Genomic DNA, 23,151 nt, shown 5'->3' with positions numbered 1-23,151 from the left:
CTTGATGCAAGATTGACACAGACCTTCAATTTGTAATGGGAAGCTTCCCTGGTGGCTCAGCCAGTAAAGAATCTGGCTGCAATGCAGACAACCTAGATTTGATCCCTGGGTCAGGAAGATCCCCTGGAAGAGAACATGGCAAACCTTCCCAGTATTCTTGCCTGGAGAATCCCATGCACAGAGGAGCCTGGTGGGCTACAATATCAGTGCAGGCACACGTGCATGGATACACACACACAAAAGACTTACTTGATGCAAGGAGGTTGACAAAAACTTTCAAGTTGTAAAAAACGCAATATTTTAAAAGTGCAATAAAATGAGATATGTCTCTGTAGAGAATAATCTAGATAAGACACTAGTACAATGGATATATGTTACTTTATTGGACCACCAACCTCCCACTTTTTCTAAGTCTGTGTCTTCCTCAGTACTGCCATCCATATTGTAGCATAGAATCAACCTTATAACCAGGCGACTTCAGTTGACTGGTTTGTTGGGGGTAGCTTGCCAGGTAGGGACACTGATCCCTATCTAGTAGGTTTAGGACTTTAGGCCAAGAGTGTCATGCTCTAGGAGGGGGGGCTTGAACTGTTAGGAACAGTTATATGACCATATGTCCTGGCTTGTGGACCACAGAAGGTTCAGAAGCAATGAAAGAAAGAAAAACAAACCAGAACCGCAGAGAGACACAGAAAAGAAAATTGTTCATTCCACTTTTTCCTCAGGCCTTGCCCCATTGTTATCTTTAGGTTCAGTGAAACATCTCATAACTTTATAAAATTCTGTTTTTATGTTAAACTGTTTAGAGTTGAGTTTCTGTCTCTTCTAACCACAAGAATTCTAGTATAATTAGTCTTTAAGTGTGAAATTAATTGAATCAAGGGCAAACATTGCAGCAGCTTCCAAGTTTGATATGGAAGCTGGATTATGTATATAAGAAATACAAAAAACTTAGTAGTTTTCTAAATTCAGAATGAGGTATCAGATGCCACTATAGTCAACTATATTAATAAAGGTGACTCCAAGTTCCTGAGGAAAATATGACATTTAACTAACAGTACCAAAGGCAATCTCTCACCTTTTGGAAAGGTCTTTTTACTCTTAAATATGATTGTTAAAATAGCAATGGATTTTTCTTTTCATGGTTGGTGCTATGGAAAGATCATAGGGATAACTTGACCACAGTGAAAGTTTCATTTCAGAATTATTTTCAAACTACTTGTATTAAAGAGCAACCAAACCAAATGAAACCAAACCAATGCCTCCTTTTCCAACATATTTTATAAAGAAATTGAGCATTTTAGACAGCTAAAAGTAAAAAAGCACAATAAATTAAAGAAAACCTATCCATTGAAGTTTAATTAAATTGGAGAAAATCAATATTGAAATGTTTAATAATAATTGACTTTTTAACAACCTATAGTTTCTGAAAATATATATACACTAACATTTGTATGTAATATGCCTTAGTGATACATCAAGAAAAGAAAATATCAATTAATAAATTTTAAGTATACATTCAGGACACAGGGAATCATTAACAATTCCCATTTCCACTTTCTATCTAAAAATAATAAATATAATCTCTTATCCCATGTCGCAGTATTCTAAGAAGCGTGATTTCCTGAACAGTATATTTTTTATGCTTACCTATATGCTCTTATACTCAATGTAGAGTTTTTCTTTGCAAACTCTTTAAATAAATACATGATATTACACAAAATAACAATTATTTTCAATAATTTATTTCTTTTTCATAAATGTAACATATTTTAATGATTGAGGATATATAAGGTATATTAGGGGCTTCCTAGGTGGCTCAGTGATAGAGAATCTATTTGCCAATGCAGAAGATGCAGGTTCGATCCCTGGGTCAAGAAGATCCCCTGGAATAGGAAATATCAACCCATTCCAATTATTCTTTCCTTGATAATTCCATAGACAGAGGAGCCTGGCAGGCTACAGTCCATGGAGTCACAGAGTCAAACATGACTGAACAACTGAGCACTCACACAGGGTATGTGTGTATACATCTGTGCTTAGTCTCTCAGTCGTGTCCAACTCTGCGACCCCATGGACTGTAGTCTGCTAGGCTCCTCCGTCCATGGGATTCTCCAGGCCGGGATACTGGAGTGGGTTGCATTCCCTTCTCCCGGGGATCTTCCCAACCCAGGGATGGAACCCAGGTCTTCCGCAATGCAGGTGGATTCTTTACCATCTGAGCCACCAGGGAAGCCCCATGTAAACATTAATCTGAAACTAAAATCATGGAAAATATACCAACTGGCTCACTGTTATTAATTTGGTGGTGTTAATTCTACTATCTTTTCATATTGGTTAAAGTATAGTAAATGTGTCACAAAAGAATCCAAAGCAATGGCAAACTGGTAATACATTTGTAGCATGTAGAAGGATTTCATATTCTCTCTAAAATGTGTCTGCTGCTGCTGCTGCTAAGTCGTGTCAGTCGTGTCCGACTCTGCGACCACAGAGACGGCAGCCCACAGGCTCCCCCGTCCTTGGGATTCTCCAGGCAAGAACACTGGAGTGGGTTGCCATTTCCTTCTCCAATGCATGAAAGTGAAAAGTTAAAGTGAAGTCGCTCGGTCGTGTCCGACTCCTAGCAACCCCATGGACTGCAGCGCACCAGGCTCCTCCATCCATGGGATTTTCCAGGCAAGAGTACTGGAGTGGGGTGCCATTGACTTTTCCCAAAATGTGTCTACATGATTTTAAATATTTTCATAGAAATATATGTGTATATTTATATATTGTATGTATGAATAAGACTTACACTTGTATGTGTAATTAAAGTTTTATTTAATCTAGCTAGCTCCTTGATGATGGAACATTAGCTCAAATTTGTGCTCTTATAAATAATTTTACAATTAACATTCTTGTACATAAATCCCGGAAAGCATCTATACTTCTCAAGAAAAATTCTTAATAGAGAAATACTGTATCAAGAGAAATGAGGATTTTTAAGGCTTTCAATATATCTTGCCAGATGGGATTAAGATAATTTTTAACATATGCTTTAAGATATTTACTATATTGTCTTTGTACTAAGTGTGATAAAATACCCACCTGATCTCTTCCCAGTGTATCTACCCAAACTCCTCCCCCAAGGGAAGTGGTGTCAGTAGGCTGGTGTAGTGCTCTGTTTGCTCATGCAAACATATATGTGAAATGTGTTTCTTCATTATTATCATCAAATAGAACCATATTAATGGCATTAATCAGTAACTTGCTTCTTTCAAAAATGTTCTGAACATCACATATTCAGCAAACTTTTTTAGTAACTGAAATTCATGTTATACTCATATATATTTACAGTTTTATATAAATATGGTTGTTCACTGCTACTTTTAAAGATTCAGGTTTTTTTTTAGCTCTTCTAGCCTGTGTTTTCTTCTTTCAGTTTTTCCACATTTCCACACCAACCTCACAAACAAATTACATGATAAAATAGTATCAGCTATAATAGATAGACATGTAAATATATATAGAATCATACAAAATGCACATACTTATACCTGTATATACATATTAAACACATAAATATGCACATACATATACACATGTATACTCTATACATAAACACAACTATATTGATCTATTTATCTAATTTATAGGGATTTTTTTTACAAAATAATTAACATGCTCTACCCTTAATGGCCAGCTCACTCCAGTATTCTTGCCTGAGAATCCCTGTGGACAGAGAAGCCTGGTGGGTTACAGTCCATGGGGTCACACAGAGTTGCACGCAACTGAAGCAACTTAGCACGCATGCATGGAAGCACCCTTACTGGCATCTTGCTTGTCTCACTTTAGCACACCTAGAAATTTGAAATCACTTGAAGTCAAACTCTAGTTCTAGTTCATTCTATTTGCGGTACACATGAAATTAATCATGTTCATATACCATAATTTTGCTCACTTTAATTATTGATGGATTTTCTACATTTTAATTTTGCCAAACTAACACTCGAATTTCAAAACCTCATATTTTTTAATTTATTTTCTTATTGTGTCTGATCAGTTTTCATACATTTGGAAAACATTTTCCTTAGTTTTTTTGAGATATATTTGACGAACAACACTGTATGAGTTAAGGCATAGAGTATAATGAATTATGTGTAATTATGTGTAATATATTGTGCAATTATTACTAAAACAAGTTTAGCTAACATCCATCATATCATATATATAGGGGAAAATGATAGTTTTTCCTTAAGATGAGAACTCTTTGTATTTATTCTAAGAAATTTCAAATATACTATACAGTAATGTAACCATAGTCATCATGTTGTACATTACATCTCCAGTATTTTTTATCTTATAACCAGAAGTTTGTACATTTTGACCACCTTTATCCAATTCCCCAACCCTTTCCACCCTGCCTCCAATGACCACAAATCTGATCCCTTTTTCTGTAAGTTTAGATTTTTATCTGCTTGCTTGTCTATTTTTGTTTTATTTGTCTTGGATTCCACATTTAAGTGAGACCATATAGCATCTGTCTTTCTTTCTGTGGTTAATTTTACTTAGCATAATGCCCTCAAGGTTCATCTGTGGTGTCACAAATGTCACGACTCTGACTTAAATCAAAGCAATATCTTTTTTGATCCACCTCCTAAAGTAATCAAAATAAAAACAAAGATAAACAAAGGGAACCTAATTAAACATAAAAGATTTTCATAGCAAAAGAAACCATAAACAAAACAAAAAGACAACCCACAGAATGGGAGAAAATACCAACATTTGAAAATGAAGTGACTGGCAAGAGATTATTCTCCAAAATATACAAACAGCTCATTCAACTCAATATAAAAACAAACAAACAAACAAATCAAAAAAATGGGTGGAAGATGTAAGTAAACATTACTCCAAAGAAGACATACAGATGGCTAAAAAACATGAAAAGATGCACAACATCACTAAATTTTAGAGTAAGACAAATCAAAACTGCAGTGAGGTGTCATCTCACTGTAGAAATTTCTTATTGAAGAAATCATCACTTTGATAATGACCATCATCAAGACATATACAAACAAGAAGTGTTGAAGTGGGTGTGGAGAAAAGGGAACTCTCTTACACTGTTGGTGGGACAAGTTATATAAATTGTTATAGCCACTATGGAGGACAATATGGATGTTCCTTAAAAAACTAAAAATAAAACTACCATATCATCCTGCAATCCCAGTTCTGGACATAAGTCCAGAGAAAACTGTAATTCAAAATGATACATGCACCCCAGAGTTGACTGTAGCACTATTAACAATAGCCAAGACATGGAAGCTCGCCAAATATACATCAGCAGAGTAACGGATAAAGAAGATGTGGTACATATATACAATGGACTATTACCCAGCCATAAAAAAGGACAAAATAATGCCATTTGCAACAACATGAATTGATCTAGAGATTGTCATACTGACATGAAGTAAGTCAGACAGAGAAGGACAAATACAATATGATATCATAGCTTATATGTGGAATCTAAAAACGTGGTACAGATGAACTTATTTACAGACAGAAATAGAATCACAGATATAAAAAAAACAATTTATGGTTTCCAGGGGACTGGGGGTGGAGGGACAAATTGGGAGATTGGGACTGACATATACAAACTACTATCTATATAATAGATAACTAGTAAGAATCTGCTCATATCCACAAAACACAATATATATTACACATATATTATTACATATAACACATAAGAAAGACAGTCATTTTAAAAAATTATTAGCTGAAGAAATGGAGATTCTGTGAGGTTAATTGATTTGCCCAGGATCACATATGAATGGTTAACCCTGGTTAGAATGCTTGTCTTTTTTAAAAATAAAAGTATATAATTATTTCTTCTTCAAAAATAGTTGCTAATTATACAAAATCGAATGTATTATTAGAACAAATAAAGAACATCATTCAAGCACTCCAGCTAGAAAAAGAAATCATGTCTTCTTTTTTAACCTGCCTTTTTCATTCAGTGTACACTGTATAAATATTGTTCTACAAGATCTCATTAACTGCTATCTAATATTTGGTGTACAGGAATGTATTTTAATCAATACATGTATTTTAATTCCATTTTCTTACATTTCTTTTTATTTCCATTTCCATTAATATAAAAATAAATATATATTTAACTTAGATAATATATTTTGATTCTTCAAATACATTTCTAAAAGTGGAATAAATTTTATGGCTGAAATACTATATTAAAGCCTATATTCAACTTGCTAAAAGGAAATTGATTTATAGTTTTCCCTAAATTATAGTCTAATTTCTAGAAATATCAATTTTCTATAACTTTGTGTCACATTTCTTATAAAAAGGGTTCTTCTAGTTATATTTGATTAAATTTTATTTTATATTTTATTGCATTATTTTTTCATAAATATCACCATATTAAATTATTATTTTTATGTAAGTGTTCCTTGAGTATCTGTGAAGAATTGGTTCTAGGACCTCCCTGGATGCCAAAATTTGCAGATGCTCACTCCTTTATATAACATTATATAGTATTTGCATATAGCTTACACATATCTCCCCTTATACTGTAAATCATCTCTGGATTACTTATAATACCCTAATACAATGTAAATGCTATGTAAATAGTTGTAAATACCATGTAAATCCTTTGTAAATAGTTGCCAGTGTATGGCAAATTCAAGTTTTGCTTTTTGAAACTTGCTGGAATTTGTTTATTCAACTATTTTGATCAGCAGTTGGAACCTGCAGGTACAGAGGGCCAAAGTATATTTTAATTCACAATATGTAAAATCATTTTTTTTCAGTCTTTACTTATCTAGTTTCTTTAGAAACACTTTTTTTTCAAGTTTCCTTCCAAAAAATCTATTGAAATTTTAATTGGAATTTCCAATTTGGAAAGTTTATATTACTGCCTCTTTAAAACAGAACTTTGTATATCTCTATCCATAAGATTGCCGGGAGAAATATAAATAACCTCAGATATGCAGAGGACCACCACCCTTATGGCAGAAAGTGAAGAGGAACTCAAAAGCCTCTTGATGAAAGTGAAAGTGGAGAGTGAAAAAGTTGGCTTAAAGCTCAACATTCAGAAAATGAAGATCATGGCATCCGGTCCCACCATTTCATGGGAAATAGATGGGGAAACAGTGGAAACAGTGTCAGACTTTATTTTTCTGGGCTCCAAAATCACTACAGATGGTGACTGCAGCCATGAAATTAAAAGATGCTTACTCCGTGGAAGGAAAGTTATGACCAACCTAGATAGCATATTCAAAAGCAGAGACGTACTTTGCCAACAAAGGTTCGTCTAGTCAAGGCTATGGTTTTTCCTGTGGTCATGTATGGATGTGAGAGGTGGACTGTGAAGAAGGCTGAGTGCTGAAGAATTGATGCTTTTGAACCGTGGTGTTGGAGAAGACTCTTGAGAGTCCCTTGGACTGCAAGGAGATGCAACCAGTCCATTCTGAAGGAGATCAGCCCTGGGATTTCTTTGGAAGGAATGATGCTGAAGCTGAAACTCCAGTCCTTTGGCCACCTCATGCGAAGAGATGACTCATTGGATAAGACTCTGATGCTGGGAGGGATTGAGGGCAGGAGGAGAAGGGGACGACAGAGGATGAGATGGTTGGATGGCATCACTGACTCAATGGACATGAGTCTGAGTGAACTCCGGGAGATAGTGATGGACAGGGAGGCCTGGCATGCTGCGATTCATGGGGTCACAAAGAGTCAGACACGACTGAGCGACTGATCTGATCTGATCTGATCCATAATTTTTTAAGCTAAATATGTTATTTCTCTACATATTTTTATACATTTCTTATTAAATTTACTTGAAGAATTTAATATTTGTATATGTTTTTGTCCAATGAGGATAATTATTTTCACAGTACATTTTATAATTAACATTTACTGATGTATAAGAAAGTCATTGTCTTTTGAAATATTAATTTATCATCGTGTAGGACTTATTTTTTCCTTTCTTAGTTTTTTTTAGATAACAAAACTCTTGTTAATAATAATCATTTGGCCTTATTTTCAGTACTTATGCTTTCTGTTGTTGCTTTCATGTTCATTTGTGAGTTGTTTTTATCCTCCGTCCATGGGATTTTCCAGGCAAGAGTACTGGAGTGGGATGCCATTGCCTTCTCCAGTTGTTTTTATAGCTTTGTGTAAAAAATATGGCGGTATTTTTTTTCATTCATGGTTATGATGGATTCAGCTTTTGAAATAACATTCAGGTTTTAAAAAGGTCTGATATGGATCTTAAAATTTAGGTAGTCCTTTTTAGACCTCTTGAGATGATCATATAGTCTTACAATCTGATCTATTGAGGAATGATGAATAGTCCTTGAATTACTGGAATGATTGTTTAATTTATTTTGAATTCTATCTCAATATATAATTTGATTTTATATGATATTATTTAAGAAATTAGACTATAATTTGAAAAATAGATTTCCATATCATTCATTATTTTTATAAGGCTTTAGTATTACAAACATATATACTTCACAAGTAACTAGAAAGTTTTCTCTTTTAGATTCAGAAGAGTTATAACAATATTTGCCAAAAAATTTCTGAAATATGGTTGACAATTTTCTTAATGTTTTCCTTCCATATTGGTTTAGCTTTTTTTCAGTTTTGATGATTCATATTTTTTCATATTTTTCAATTAAAACAGACTTTTATGATTTATTAGCATTATTTGCCTTTTAAAAAGAGGAGAAATTTGTGTTACTATATTTGTTTTTGCTTTTTTTTTCCCCCTCTATCAGCCATTATTACTGGTGAAAGACAATTGCAGTACTTCTTTGAAGGTTGAATGTGGTTGCCCCTTCAGTTGCTATCCAAATGCACGGGTCTACTATTTACTTCCTCCATAACATCAATAACTAAAAGCTGTTAGCACTTACATCACATCATCTTAGATTCAGATATTAGCAATAGTAAGTAATAATCCAACAATAAAGACAGAATAGGACAAAGTAGACACTGGATTAATTATATTTAAATTTTACATTCTGGTTAATTCTAACTTTCCATTAAAAAACAAAAACAAAAACTTAAGAGGGAGAAATCACTTGCCTTTCAAATACCCTTTCTGGAGCTATAAAACTATAGCCAGTTTTTGCTACCTAAGTGTATCCAGCCACATTTTAGTATTCTGTTTTCACCTGAAGCTGCAAGCAAATTTGTGGAAAGAACCTTAGGTCAAAGCATTTTTGTTGCATAATTAGAAGACTCCATACTTACAAACAGCCTTGCACGTGTTATGCAGTTGAACATATTTTCTACTTCATCCTTTTCTTCTGAAATCCAAATTCAGTATTTGTTGGATTTAATTGTAATGGTATACTTTCCTTTGTGATTGATTTGACAGCTTATATTTGCTTGTGATTTTCTCAAGCTTATTCTCCACACCTTAGGTTCACTTTTCAACTTGGTTGATTCTTCATTTGACTATTTCTAATAATTTTAACATTTTTATGACATTTCTCACCTTAAAATGTTTCCTTAGCTTTCTCTGTTTTCTTTTCTTTCATCTTCTTAAAATATGGAGTGCATATTTTTATTTCTCCAAGTGCCCAGTGCTTATCATCTAAAATTTCATATTATCGGGCAATGTATTTTTCATCATAAATATGACACTATATTTTCTTCTTTCTTTTGCAAATATTTTTCACATAAATAGTTATAGGCACTTTTTATTTGTTTATTCATTCATAAACTGTCAGCAGAATGAAGAACTACTAATATCTGAAAAATACATCAAATAAATTTTTCTTTTTGCACTCTTGCAGTTTTTTTATCCTTAAAAATCAACCTAGAGTACTATGCAGGACTGGGTAGCGTAGATGTGTAAAATAGGTACCCTCTAATTTATGTCATTATTTAATATTTTAAAGTAATGTGGCCTTTCTCTTTAGTATGTAGTTTCATTTACATGTATCTTCTCTGAAATATTAGAGCTAAAATGTGAGGAACAAACTCAGTCTGCCACCTCCACTTTCTCATCCACAATTCATTATCTACCACCACCCCCACTTCTGATTTCCATTGCTACCATGACACTGTAACTGCTCTGGTGATATCAGGGACCTCCATGATCCACTAGCCAAGTCTAATGGACAGTTCTTACCTCTTCCTTTCTTTAGCATAGAGCAACATTTGGCCTCTCCTTTTTTCCTGAAGCCTCTCCTCATTTAACTTCATTTCCTCTGCCTCTTCTATCTTAGTGATCAGTATGTTGTCCTTGCTGACACATACTGGAGGACCCTGAGATTAGTCTGAATACCTGATAAAGGAAGTTGCTTCCTATGATTTTACTGTTGCAACTATTACTTTTCTGGATATGGAAAAGGAAGTAACTGAAGAAGGAAGCTATTCATAAAAAGAGAAGATGATCCTGTATTTAAGGCTACAAAGGATAACATTTCCATTACTTTAAGACACTGCTGCTGCTGCTGCTAAGTCTCTTCAGTCGTGTCCGACTCCATGTGACCCCATAGACGGCAGCCCACCAGGCTCCCCCGTCCCTGGGATTCTCCAGGCAAGAACACTGGAGTGGGTTGCCATTTCCTTCTCCAACTTTAAGACACTGCTGATTATTAATCATACAGAGGACTTTTACCTTTATCTTGATAAAACTGTCTTATATATTGTACCTTGTATCTTGTCACCCTGCTTATTTAACTTATATGCAGAGTGCATCATGAGAAACGCTGGGCTGGAGGAAGCACAAGCTGGAATCAAGATTGCCAAAAGAAATATCAATAACCTGAGATATGGAGATGACCCCACCTTTATGGCAGAAAGTGAAGAACTAAAGAGCCTCTTGATGAAAGTGAAAGAGAAGAATGAAAAAGTTGGCTTAAATCTCAATATTCAGAAAACTAACATCATGGCCTCCGGTCTCATCACTTCATGGCAAACAGATGAGGGAACAGTGGAAATAGTGGCTGACTTTATTTTTCTGGGCTCCAAAATCACTGCAGATGGTGATTGCAGCCATGAAATTAAGCTTGCTCCTTGGAAGGAAAGTTATGACCAACCTAGACAGCATATTAAAAAGCAAAGGCATTACTTTGCCAACAAAGGTCTGTCTAGTCAAGGCTATGGTTTTTTCAGTGGTCATGTATGGATGTGAGAGTTGGACTATAAAGAAAGCTGAACACCGAAGAATTGATGCTTTTGAACTGTGGTGTTGGAGAAGACTCTTGTGAGTCCCTTGGACTGCAAGGAGATCCAACCAGTCCATCCGAAAGGAAGTCAGTCCTGAATATTCATTGGAAGGACTGATGTTTAAGCTGAGACTCCAATACTTCGGCCACCTGATGTTAAGAGCTGACTCACTGGAAAAGACCCTGATGTTGGGAAAGATTGAGGGCAGGATGAGAAGGGGACACAGAGGATGAGATGGTTGGATGGCATCATTGACTCGATGGACATGGGTTTGAGTGGACTCTGGGGGTTGGTGATGGACAGGAAGTCCTGGCGTGCTGTGATTCATGTGGTTGCAAAGAGTTGGACACAACTGAGCGACTGAACTGAACTAAACTTGATAAAATTCGGTTTTATTAAGGGACTGGTCTTCCAAAATCTGCTGCCTACCTGATACTTAGTCAACTCCAAAACGTGAATAACAGTATTTTTAGATAATATGCTATCATTGATTTTCAAAAGGAGCTCAATATCTTTCATCTCAAGGACAATTTTAGTTTCTAAATTCTTCTTATCTCCACATTGTCCCTCACTACCCACCATTTGTCATGAATATTAGTAAGGATATATACTTGCTTTTTGCCATCCTTTAGTATTCTAGGAGGAAAGTAAAAATCCTAGGAGATATTGCCATTTTTTTGAGGTTTATTTATCTGACAAATGTTTTTGACAGACCAGTTACAATTTTGTGTAATGTTATTTTTATATTAATATAAAATTGGAAGTCTACTATGAAAATACCTTCAATAGGGCCGATAGACATAGAGAACAGGTAAGGAGTATGCATACAGAGAGTGTAGCATGTCTTTTGCTTTCTCATTGTTTACACCTTTTATGGATTCAATGTGGTGAAAGATTCATCGTGCCATGTTCAAGAACCTCACAAGTCAGTTTGACATAGAAGATAAGCAAAGAAAATTCTTCGGTCTCATTAGAAGGATACTTCTGATGATATTCTTTTTACACTGAAATAGCATAACATAGATGAAGGAAAATGAAACATGCCCCAGAATCAGATCAGATCAGATCAGTCGCTCAGTCGTGTCCGACTCTTTGCGACCTCATGAATCACAGCACGCCTGGCCTCCCTGTCCATCACTATCTCCCGGAGTTCACTCAGACTCATGTCCATTGAGTCAGTGATGCCATCCAGTCATCTCATCCTCTGTTGTCCCCTTCTCCTCCTGCCCTCAATCCCTCCCAGCATCAGAGTCTTTTCCAATGAGTCAACTCTTCTCATGAGGTGGCTAAAGTACTGGAGTTTCAGCTTTAGCATCATTCCTTCTAAAGAAATCCCAGGGCTGATCTCCTTCAGAATGGACTGGTTGGATGTCCTTGCAGTCCAAGGGACTCTCAAGAGTCTTCTCCAACACCACAGTTCAAAAGCATCAATTGTTCGGAGCTCAGCCTTCTTCACAGTCCAACTCTCACATCCATACATGCCCAAGAATAAAGAAGTGAAAATATACAAATTAATCACAACTGAAATAGAAGGCAGGTGTATTTTATTGTTCATTTTGGTCAGTTTCTGTGACTGACTATAAACCTGCTCTTGCATTGCTAGCTTTCCTGAAGAACTTATTCACAGTCAGAATCCAGACTGAAATAGAGTTGGTTATTCTTTTTACAACTTCAATGCAAGTATTCCTTGCCTTATTAAACCTATCGGATTGCTACTAACATTCAAGTTTACAATACAAGTAAACATAAGACTGATTATTTGCATTACAAAATAATATGTGATTTTTATCAAGATTATTTTATATAATAAACTCTCCTCCAAAGTTCACAAAAAATGAAAATCAGTTTTGATATGTTAATTATTCACCCTTTCAGGATCATAACTCGTATGCTTTCTGTGAGGTAAACATGCTGTTGGAAATAAATGCTTTTCAGTGCTTGGCTTTCTTTCTAAAGAAAAATAGCAATTAGTGAAAAACAAGTTACTTAACTATAGTTCAGAGAGCTGTCATTGTTGTATGTAATAAAGGCTTAAACACAACCCACAGCTTTCTTAGAGGCAAGCAGAAATTTCTCTTTGCTGAAGTAATATGATTAGATATTCTAGGTTTTGTAGGCCTTTACACATTACTAGAGTCTGCACTAGTGGTAAGTAGCTAAGAGTAGAGGTGACAGGTAGGCTAGAATATAATGAATTGTAGTAATCCTAACAAGAAATAACAGAGGCAAATCCAAGGGTTTTTCAGTCCCTGAGAGACTCAGTAAGATATATCCTAGAAAGGCTTCTAGGATGATAATAAGATGACTTTGCCACCTGATTAATATGGACATCAAAAACAAAGCTTAGAATCTAAAATCAGTTCAGTGTTATGAGCTCTGAGACATTGAGGAGGATATTCTAGATGTCAGAGGCAAGAACTAAAAAGAAATATAAAGATTGATGTTGAGGAGATCCTATGAGTAATAATTTAGCCTCGTCTATATTTGGCTTTAAAAAGTTGGATGACATCCAAGCCTGAATGTCAGAGAGACTGTTATGTGGCATGCAGAAAGCCATCATAAGGCCCATGGTGATGGGAAACAGACCGAAGTGTCATCTGTGCTTATTTGATGCAGAGATATATTGGTTCTAAAACCAAAATTCATAATAAATAAGCAGATAGAAACATGGAACTACTAATATTTCATATATATAAAGAAAGCAATATATTACAATTACTATTCTTTTTGTTTCATGTAAATACAAGTATATACTGTCATTTAAAGGACATATTCCTACCCTCAAAAAGCTTATATTTTAAAACAGTTTACAGTGTAAATGGTTTACAATCATAATTTACTATTACACTGTCCTACTTTTTTCACTTCTTTTTTTTTCAGAATAGACTATGAAATTTTAGCTATTTTTTTCCCTTGGTAATTTTTGAGATTCCAGTGTAGAAGTTAAGAAAAGTGATGTTTATACAATAGTAGAGGCTGTGATAGTAGGAGTACAGACATCTATAATCAATGAACTATAAAATTCCAACATTTAGAATAACCATTTATTTTAACAGAGTAAATATTTTTATACAGAACTTGCAGTGCATTAAAAATGTTAAATAATCCAGTTTTGTTTTTCCATAATGATAAAGAATCCGCCTGCGATGCAGGAGACCTGTGTTTAATCCCTGGGTTGGGAAGATCCCCTGGAGAAGGGAAAGTCTACCCACTCCAGTATTCTGGCCTGGAGAATTACATGGACAGAGGAGACTGACAGGCTATAGTCCATGGGCTTGCAAAGAGTCAGACACGACTGAATGACTTTCTGTAATAGGAGGGAACTAAATCTAGAAAGATTCTTGATATATACTACTGAACTTGCAATGATAGGTTTGTTTTTTCACCAAAGTTGTGTGTTAGAGAATAAAAGCTGTATCCTTAGGATAAACACATGCAGAGGAAAGCCAGATTTGATGTCTTCTAGATAGATGTTGGTTGCTAACTATTTGGTTTGCTGAAATACCTCTAGAATGCCAAATAATTTTTTTTTCCCTAGAAGCATTATTTCAACTATTAGGTTGGATCCAGTTTCCCTCACATGCTCTAAAACTATTCTCTGATAGCAGTGAAATTTGAAGTGAAAGTATTAGTCGCTCAGCCATGTCCAAATCTTTGCGACCCCAGGGATGGTAGCCTGCTATGTTCCCCTGTTGATGGGATTCCACAAGCAATAATTCTGGAGTGTGTAGTCATTCCCTTCTCCATGGGATCTGCCCGACATAGGGATCGAACCCAGGTCTCCTGGATTGCAGGCAGATTCTTTCCTGTCTGAGCCACCACTTAACAAGGCCATGTTCAATATAGGATATTTTAAAATTCATTCTTCTCAAATTTTACTTCACTTCAGTTCAGTCACTCAGTCGTGTCCGACTCTTTGTGACCCCATAAACTACAGCACTCCAGGCCTCCCTGTCTATCACCAACTCCAGAAGTTAACCCAAACTCATGTCCATTGAGTCGGTGATGCCATCCAACCATCTCATCCTCTGTCATCCCCTTCTCCTCCTGCCTTCAATCTTTCCCAGCATCAGGGTCTTTTCAAATGAATCAGCTCTTTGCATCAGGTGGCTAAAGTACTGGAGTCTCAGCTTCAACATCAGTCCTTCCAATGAACACCCAGGACTGATCTCCTTTAGGATGAACTGGTTGGATCTCCTTGCAGTCCAAGGGACTCTCAAGAGTCTTCTCCAACACCACAGTTCAAAAGCATCAATTCTTTGGCACTCAGCTTTCTTCACAGTCCAACTCTCACATCCATACATGACTACTGGAAAAACCATAGCCTTGACTAGATGCACCTTTGTTGGCAAAGTAATGTATCTGCTTTTTAATATGCTGTCTAGGTTGGTCATAACTTTCCTTCCAAGGAGTAAGCATTTTTAAATTTCATGACTGCAGTCACCATCTGCAGTGATTTTGGAGCCTAGGAAAATAAAGGCAGCCAGTTTCTACTGTTTCCCCATCTATTTGACATGACGTGATGGGACTGGATGCCATTAGTTTTCTGAATGTTGAGCTTTAAGCCAACTTTTTCATTCTCTTCTTTCACTTTCATCAAGAGGCTCTTTAGTTCTTCTTCACTTTCTGCCATAAAGGTGAAGTCATCTCCATATCTGAAGTTATTGATATTTCTCTTGACAATCTTGATTCCAGCTTGTGCTTCCTCCAGCCCAGCGTTTCTCATGATGTACACTGCATATAAGTTAAATAAGCAGGGTAACAATATACAGCCTTGCGTACTCCTTTTCCTATTTGGAACCAGTCTGTTGTTCCATGTCCAGTTCTAACTGTTGCTTCCTGACCTGCATACAAATTTCTCAAGAGGCAGGTCAGGTGGTCTGGTATTCCCATCTCTTGAAGAATTTTCCACAGTTTGTTGTGATCCACACAGTCAAAGGCTTTGGCATAGTCAATAAAGCAGAAATAGATGTTTTTCTTGAACTCTCTTGGTTTTTCGATGATCCAACGAATTTTGGCAATTTGATCTCTGGTTCCTCTGTCTTTTCTAAAACCAGCTTGAACATCTGGAAGTTCAAAGTTCACGTATTGCTGAAGCCTGACTTGGAGAATTGAGCATTACTTTACTAGCATGTGAGAGGAGTGCAATTTTGCGGTAGTTTGAGCATTCTTTGGCATTGCCTTTCTTTGGGCTTGAAATGAATACTGACCTTTTCCAGTCCTGTGGCCACTGCTGAGTTTTCCAAATTTGCTGGCATATTGAATGCATCACTTTCACAGCATCATCTTTTAGGATTTGAAATAGCTCAACTGGAATTCCATTACCTCCACTAATTTACATAAGAATGTCCTAATCTAAGGTTATCTTGAGTTCTCTCCTAACTAGCAAAGTAATGGTATGTCTTAATGGTACCCCAGTAGTAATATGTGTATAAATAAAACATGTGTGTATGTGTTAGTCGCTCAGTTATGTCTGACTCTTTGTGACTCCATGGACTGTAGCCCACCAGGCTCCTCTATCCATGGAATTCTCTAGGCAAGAATAATGGAGTGGGTTGTCATTTCCTTCTCCAGGGGATCTTTTCCACCCAGGGATCAAACCTGGATCTCCCATGTTGCAGGCATATTCTTTACCATCTAAGTCATCAGGGAAGATATATAGTACATATAGTATGTGTATATAGTTTTTCATAAGCCAACTCATTTAATTTTCTGACAGTGGTGGTGATTAGCTATGTTTTCCTTCTTTTATATATCACATTTTATTGACATTTTCAGAAAGCTCTTCACTAGCACAATGTGGTATGTTATTTTAATGCCTCTACAAGACTCCTTGTGTAATTTTAGATGCTTCCTGCAAGCTATACATTTATATTTGTAAGTTCTTGTTCAAGCTGAATCATAGTCATGTGGTTCATACATATTAAAAAGCATGAAGTTCCACTGATTTTATTTATATTTTAAATTCGAGATTTCATTCCATTTATATATTTTATGAAAATGCTTACATGGTACTAGTTTAACTTAAGTAACTGGGCAATAAGTGGCCCAGTCCAGCCACTTGTTTAGGAAAATGATAGTCATTTATGATGTAGATACATTTATATGTAAGCTGTAATCACAGTAAGGGTCATGAAACCCGTTCCTTTCCCTAAAATTGAATTTCCAATTCATTGAGGGAGGATTTATTTAATGTCTAAATGAATTCTGTAACTTTGGTAGCAGACTATTCATTGTGACAGCAAGTAGTTTCTTGGTCTGTAGAACAAGTCAAAATTTATGTGGTATTACATGGACTAAGAAGAAAAATATAGAAAAACACATGTAAGGAAAACAGAGCATATGTTGTATTATGTGATCTTAAATTTTTCAAATAATATGGGTTATATTATAAGTCCAAGAATGAAACAAAAGCTATAAGTGCTATATTTCATATCTCTACCAACTTTTAACTCATGTTTTCTACTATTATAATTACCCTGCTATTTCATAACAGTTGTGCCATTAAACAAGGCCACTAAGAAATATTATATGCTTGCTATTTGATCTAAAAAAAGGGTCCATTTTTAAACTGAGGTAAACTAATTCTTCTGAGAAAACTGTGGATTATATTAAAGTTCCTAGTTAATTATATTAATAAGGTTAATCACTGTTCATTTCATCACACACAAGTATGAGTTTCTAAACTCAACTATAGGAACATCATCTCATTTGTTTTCCCAGTATTTCATAAGATCTTCCAAATGAAGATAATCCAGCAATGAAATTGTTTCAAATGACCGTTCCCACAATTTATGTAGTAATAACAATCAAGTGATTTCTACCTAATGTTTGCAAAGATTTTTTTAAATAAAAGCATACTTGATCTAGCATTTTACTGTTGCAATTAATAAAATTTGATTTCAGGCCAAAACAGAGTATGTGGAAAACCTGAAATAAAGGTGCACACTATAATTATTAAGTAGTAAGTGGTTCATTGTTTTCTTATACCTTCTCCATTATTTATTTTGAATGGCTTTTTGTTTTGAATGCTTTGTGATTCCTTTAGCAAGAATGATGACTTTTGACCTAAAACTTTGAAATATAAAGAGAGCGACTCAAATATATCATACCACATTATTATGTGTTTACCCCCATGTATTTTACCCCAAAGAGTTATACCTCCCTCTCCATTAACACAGTCCTTTCTTTTGTTCTGAGAATTAGCACATGTTTATACTTAAAAGATTATTTCATTAAAAGCAAGTGAAGTTATATCTAGATTTTTAATCACATTTTCCAAAGGAAGGTCCCAATTAGGACATTGATCTCCTTTTAATTAAGATAAAAATTTGGTCTCTCTCTTAAATGGTTTTGTTCTCAATGGCTTTTTTTCCTAAATCAATTGTCCTGTGATAAAAAGGATTTCTGATATTGTTGTGCTCTGCTGCTGCTGCTGCTAAGTCGCTTCAGTCATGTCTGACTCTGTGCAACCACATAGACGGCAGCCCACCAGGCTCCCCCATCCCTGGGATTCTCCAGGCAAGAACATTGGAGTGGGTTGCCATTTCCTTCTCCAATGCATGAAAGTGAAAAGTGAAAGTGAAGTTGCTCAGTTGTGTCCGACTCCTAGTGACCCCATGGACTATAGCCCACCAGGCCCGTCCGTCCATGGGATTTTCCAGGCAAGAGTACTGGAGTGGGGTGCCATTGACTTCTCCGTGTTGTGCTCTAAGAAGCATCTATTTAAGGAAAGGCTAATATATGTGCTTTGGGTCACTCCATGAAAGAAAAAAGAATGACTTCTAAAAATGTCACTGAACTCCTGTTAAAATTAAAAGCATGATTCTGTTTTCCATGATATTTTAGACCATCCAAACCCAAGAGTGAGTTGACTTTACTATCTAGATCAGATGTCAATGATAAAAGGCCTTGGACCAAATCTGGCCAGACACCTGTTTTGTATGTAAAGTTTTACTGGAACACAGAGACATTCATTTGTTTATACATTATCTATGGCTCTTTTCATATGACCCCCAAAGCCGTATTATTGTTATTATTTGATTCTTTACGAAAATTTTGTCTACTACCCAATCTTGAAGGACCAGATATAGTACTCATTTGCCATGCACATAATCATAATATTCAAACAAACTCTCTTTATTTCTCATAAGTTATATTTTCTCTTAGTGTCATTCAAGAAAATGAGGTTTAAGAATCAATATCATCAGACTTTAGAAATCTCTTCTGAGACATCCATCTCCTTTCCCTTTTCTTCTTAAAAGTCCTTCACTTTCCTGTCTCCCTTTCTTTTATTTGTCTCTCTTTCTCTTTTCTGTATGTATGATTTCCTCTAAGTCCCTTGTATTGCATTGAAGTATTGCTTTATTTATTGTTAACCTAATGCACTGAATGATTTTACAGGATGGTGTGTGCCCTGGCACATTATCTTGTTGAACTATTCAATTAAATATGATAATGCTGAGCACACTGACACTTTTAAACACTTAGGTAGATGAGCAATTCACTGTGAAGTGCAGAAATATTTGAAGTCATCTGCATATCTACAAGCAATATTTTTTAATACAAGTACTTCAGGCTTCCAGTGAATGGTACACATTAGGAAATATCTACCAAGAAATTGGAATATATAAAAGACTTAAAAGATATCAGAAATTATAATTTTCATTTGCTGACATATGCAAAAAGAAAAATGTAAATTAAATATTAAAATGTTTCTCCAACATTCATAAAGTGATTTAAGTTTACAAAGGTGAAAGTGAAGTCGCTTAGTCGTGTCTGACTCTTTGCGACACGTGGACTGTAGCTGTAGCCTACAAAACTCCTCCGTCCATGGGATTCTCCAGGCAAGAATACGGGAGTGGGTTGCCATTTCCTTCTCCAGGGGATCTTTCCGACCCAGGGATCGAACCCAGGTCTCCCACATTGCAGGCAGATGCTTCAACTTCTGCACCACCAGGGAAGTTTACAAAGGACTGTACTTAACTCATGTCTATGGTGTGTATCACTATAGTTCTCAGACTTTATCAAAAATATTTCTTTTAGAAGCATTTTCCTCAATTATTATGTCAATTATTCTGTATTGGTCCATTTCATATCATTTATATTGCAATTTTTTTTTCTATAAGTTGGATAGTTAAATGTACCCTGGGCTACCTAGGGCCAGGTAGCTGGCCAGGTGCTTAGCTATGAAAACAATATTTTAGAACATCTAGGGCATAAAAGTAAAGAAGGTTCTTGGTTAATGATATTCAGGTGGCAAGTGGACAAAAACAGTCCCTTAATATTGTGCTAAGAATCAAATTAAATGTCTACTTTGACTGGGAGGTCTTTGTTTCTGAAAGTTATTTCCATTGGGAAGCCCTTTGTTCTATTGGAAAGGACCCATTTCTGGCAGGATAATGCTAGAATGAAATTATTTTTCACTATCATTTACAGAGAAATGAAAAAAAGATGAGACTGTTTAGGAAATCTTCAAAATAGTTTAAACCTATTTTACTTAAAAATTTTCAAATCATCTGAATGTAACTGGTGTAATGAAATATATAGTCTTTAAGTATACAGATTTTTATGCTGCTATTGCTGCTAAGTCGCTTCAGTCGTGTCTGACTCTGTGTGACCCCATAGACGGCAGCCCACCAGGCTCCCCCGTCCCTGGGATTCTCCAGGCAAGAACACTGGAGTGGGTTGCTATTTCCTTCTCCAATGTATGAAAGTGAAAAGTGAAAGTGAAGTCGTGCCCGACCCTCAGCGACCCCATGGACTGCAGCCTTTCAGGCTCCTCCCTCCATGGGATTTTCCAGGCAAGAGTACTGGAGTGGGGTGCCATTGCCTTCTCCACAGATTTTTATATATTTATGTAAATGTTAGATATTCATGTACATATTAAATGTCTGAACAAATAATTCTGTGACTGGGAATTGGAATTGGCATATAATTCAGAAAAATAGAAAACATTTCCCTAAGTAATCACAAAATATAAAACTCATAACATCTTATGTTTCTGTTTTCAGCTTTTCAATTCTTGTTCTTAACACCAAAAGCTTTAAGAAAATAAAAAGGAAGTAAAGTGCCTATCACAGGGCTTTACCAACTATATATATATTTGGTTATATATATATACACATACACATATCTGTTGGTTCAGATTAAAAATCCACCTGCTATGCAGGAGACATGGGAGATGCAGGTTTGATCCCTGGGTTCGGAAGATCCCCCTGGAGAAGGAAATGGCAACCCACTCCAGTTACAGTCTATGGGGTCATGTGAGTCGGACATGACTTAGCAACTAAACCACAACCACATACATATGGCTACATATGTCTGTGTGTGTGTGTGTGTGTGTGTGTGTACCTTCTTTGGCCTCCTCTCCTTCTTTCATCCATTATTATTATCATCAATATTTGAATACAGTTATGTAGAAATAGGCATGGTATATGAAACAAAAAATTAACTTGTTGAGTCTGATTCATAAAAACATTCTACATGTATCATGATGTATCAGTGATACTTTCAGTATCATTCTAATTTTTAAAATACTGCTTTTTGTTGTAGTCTGTAATCATTAAATGCACATCATTACCTGCTCTTCATATAAGCCTATACCATTTGCCTACAGTTGTGTAAAGTTTAAAAATAAAATAAAATTTAAAAAAAAATGTAAAAAAAAATAAATAAAAATAAAATAAAATAAAATAAAAAGCAGAGACATTACTTAAAAAAATAAATAAATAAAGTCATACTATTTGCTCTTATTTGCTTGCTTATTTTTGAACCAGGGTCTGCTTCCTTCAAATTATTGATTCAGCCTTCATCTACAAAATGGGACAAAGAAAAATCCACAATGCCTATAATTTTAGAAAAGTATTCTGGTTCTATCTTTATACCAGACACAAAAATAATATTATAAGCACATAATATTACAAGGCAAATTGGAAGTGGTCAAACAGGAGATGGAAAGAGTGAACATTGACATTCTAGGAATCAGCGAACTAAGATGGACTGGAATGGGTGAATTTAACTCAGATGACCATTATATCTATTACTGTGGGCAAGAATCCCTTAGAAGAAATGGAGTAGCCATCATAGTCAACAAAAGAGTCTGAAATGCAGTACTTGGATGCAATCTCAAAAACGACAGAATGATCTCTGTTCATTTCCAAGGCAAACCATTCAATATTATGGTAATCCAAGTCTATTCCCTGACCAGTAACGCTGAAGAAGCTGAAGTTGAATGGTTCTCTGAAGACCTACAAGACCTTTTAGAACTAACACCCAAAAAAGATGTCCTTTTCATTATAGGGGACTGGGATGCAAAAGTAGGAAGTCAAGAAACACCTGGAATAACAGGCAAATTTGGCCTGGGAGTACAGAATGAAGCAGGGCAAAGGCTAATAGAGTTTTGCCAAGAGAACACACTGGTCATAGCAAACACCCTCTTCCAACAACACAAGAGAAGATTCTACACATGGACATCAGCAGATGGTCAACACCGAAATCAGATTATATTCTTTGCAGCCAAAGATGGAGAAGCTCTATACAGTCAGCAAAAACAAGACCTGGAGCTGACTGTGGCTCAGATCATGAATACCTTATTGCCAAATTCAGACTGAAACTGAAGAGAGTGGGAAAACCACTAGACCATTCAGGTATGACCTGAATCAAACCCCATATGATTATACAGTTGAAGTGAGAAATAGATTTAAGGGACTAGATCTGATAGACAAAGTGCCTGATGAACTATGGATGGAGGTTTGTGACATTTTACAGGAGACAGGGATCAAGACCATAACCAAGAAAAAGAAATGCAAAATAGCAAAATGGCTGTCTGGGGAGGCCTTACAAATAGCTGTGAAAAGAAGAGAAGTGAAAAGCAAAGTAGAAAAGGAAAGATATACCCATTTGAATGCAGAATTCCAAAGAATAGCAAGGAGAGATAAGAAAACCTTCCTCAGTGATCAATAC

Source organism: Bubalus kerabau, chromosome 9, assembly GCF_029407905.1.
Source record: "Bubalus kerabau isolate K-KA32 ecotype Philippines breed swamp buffalo chromosome 9, PCC_UOA_SB_1v2, whole genome shotgun sequence".
NCBI lineage: Eukaryota > Metazoa > Chordata > Mammalia > Artiodactyla > Bovidae > Bubalus > Bubalus kerabau.
Note: the sequence above shows the minus strand (reverse complement) of the source record.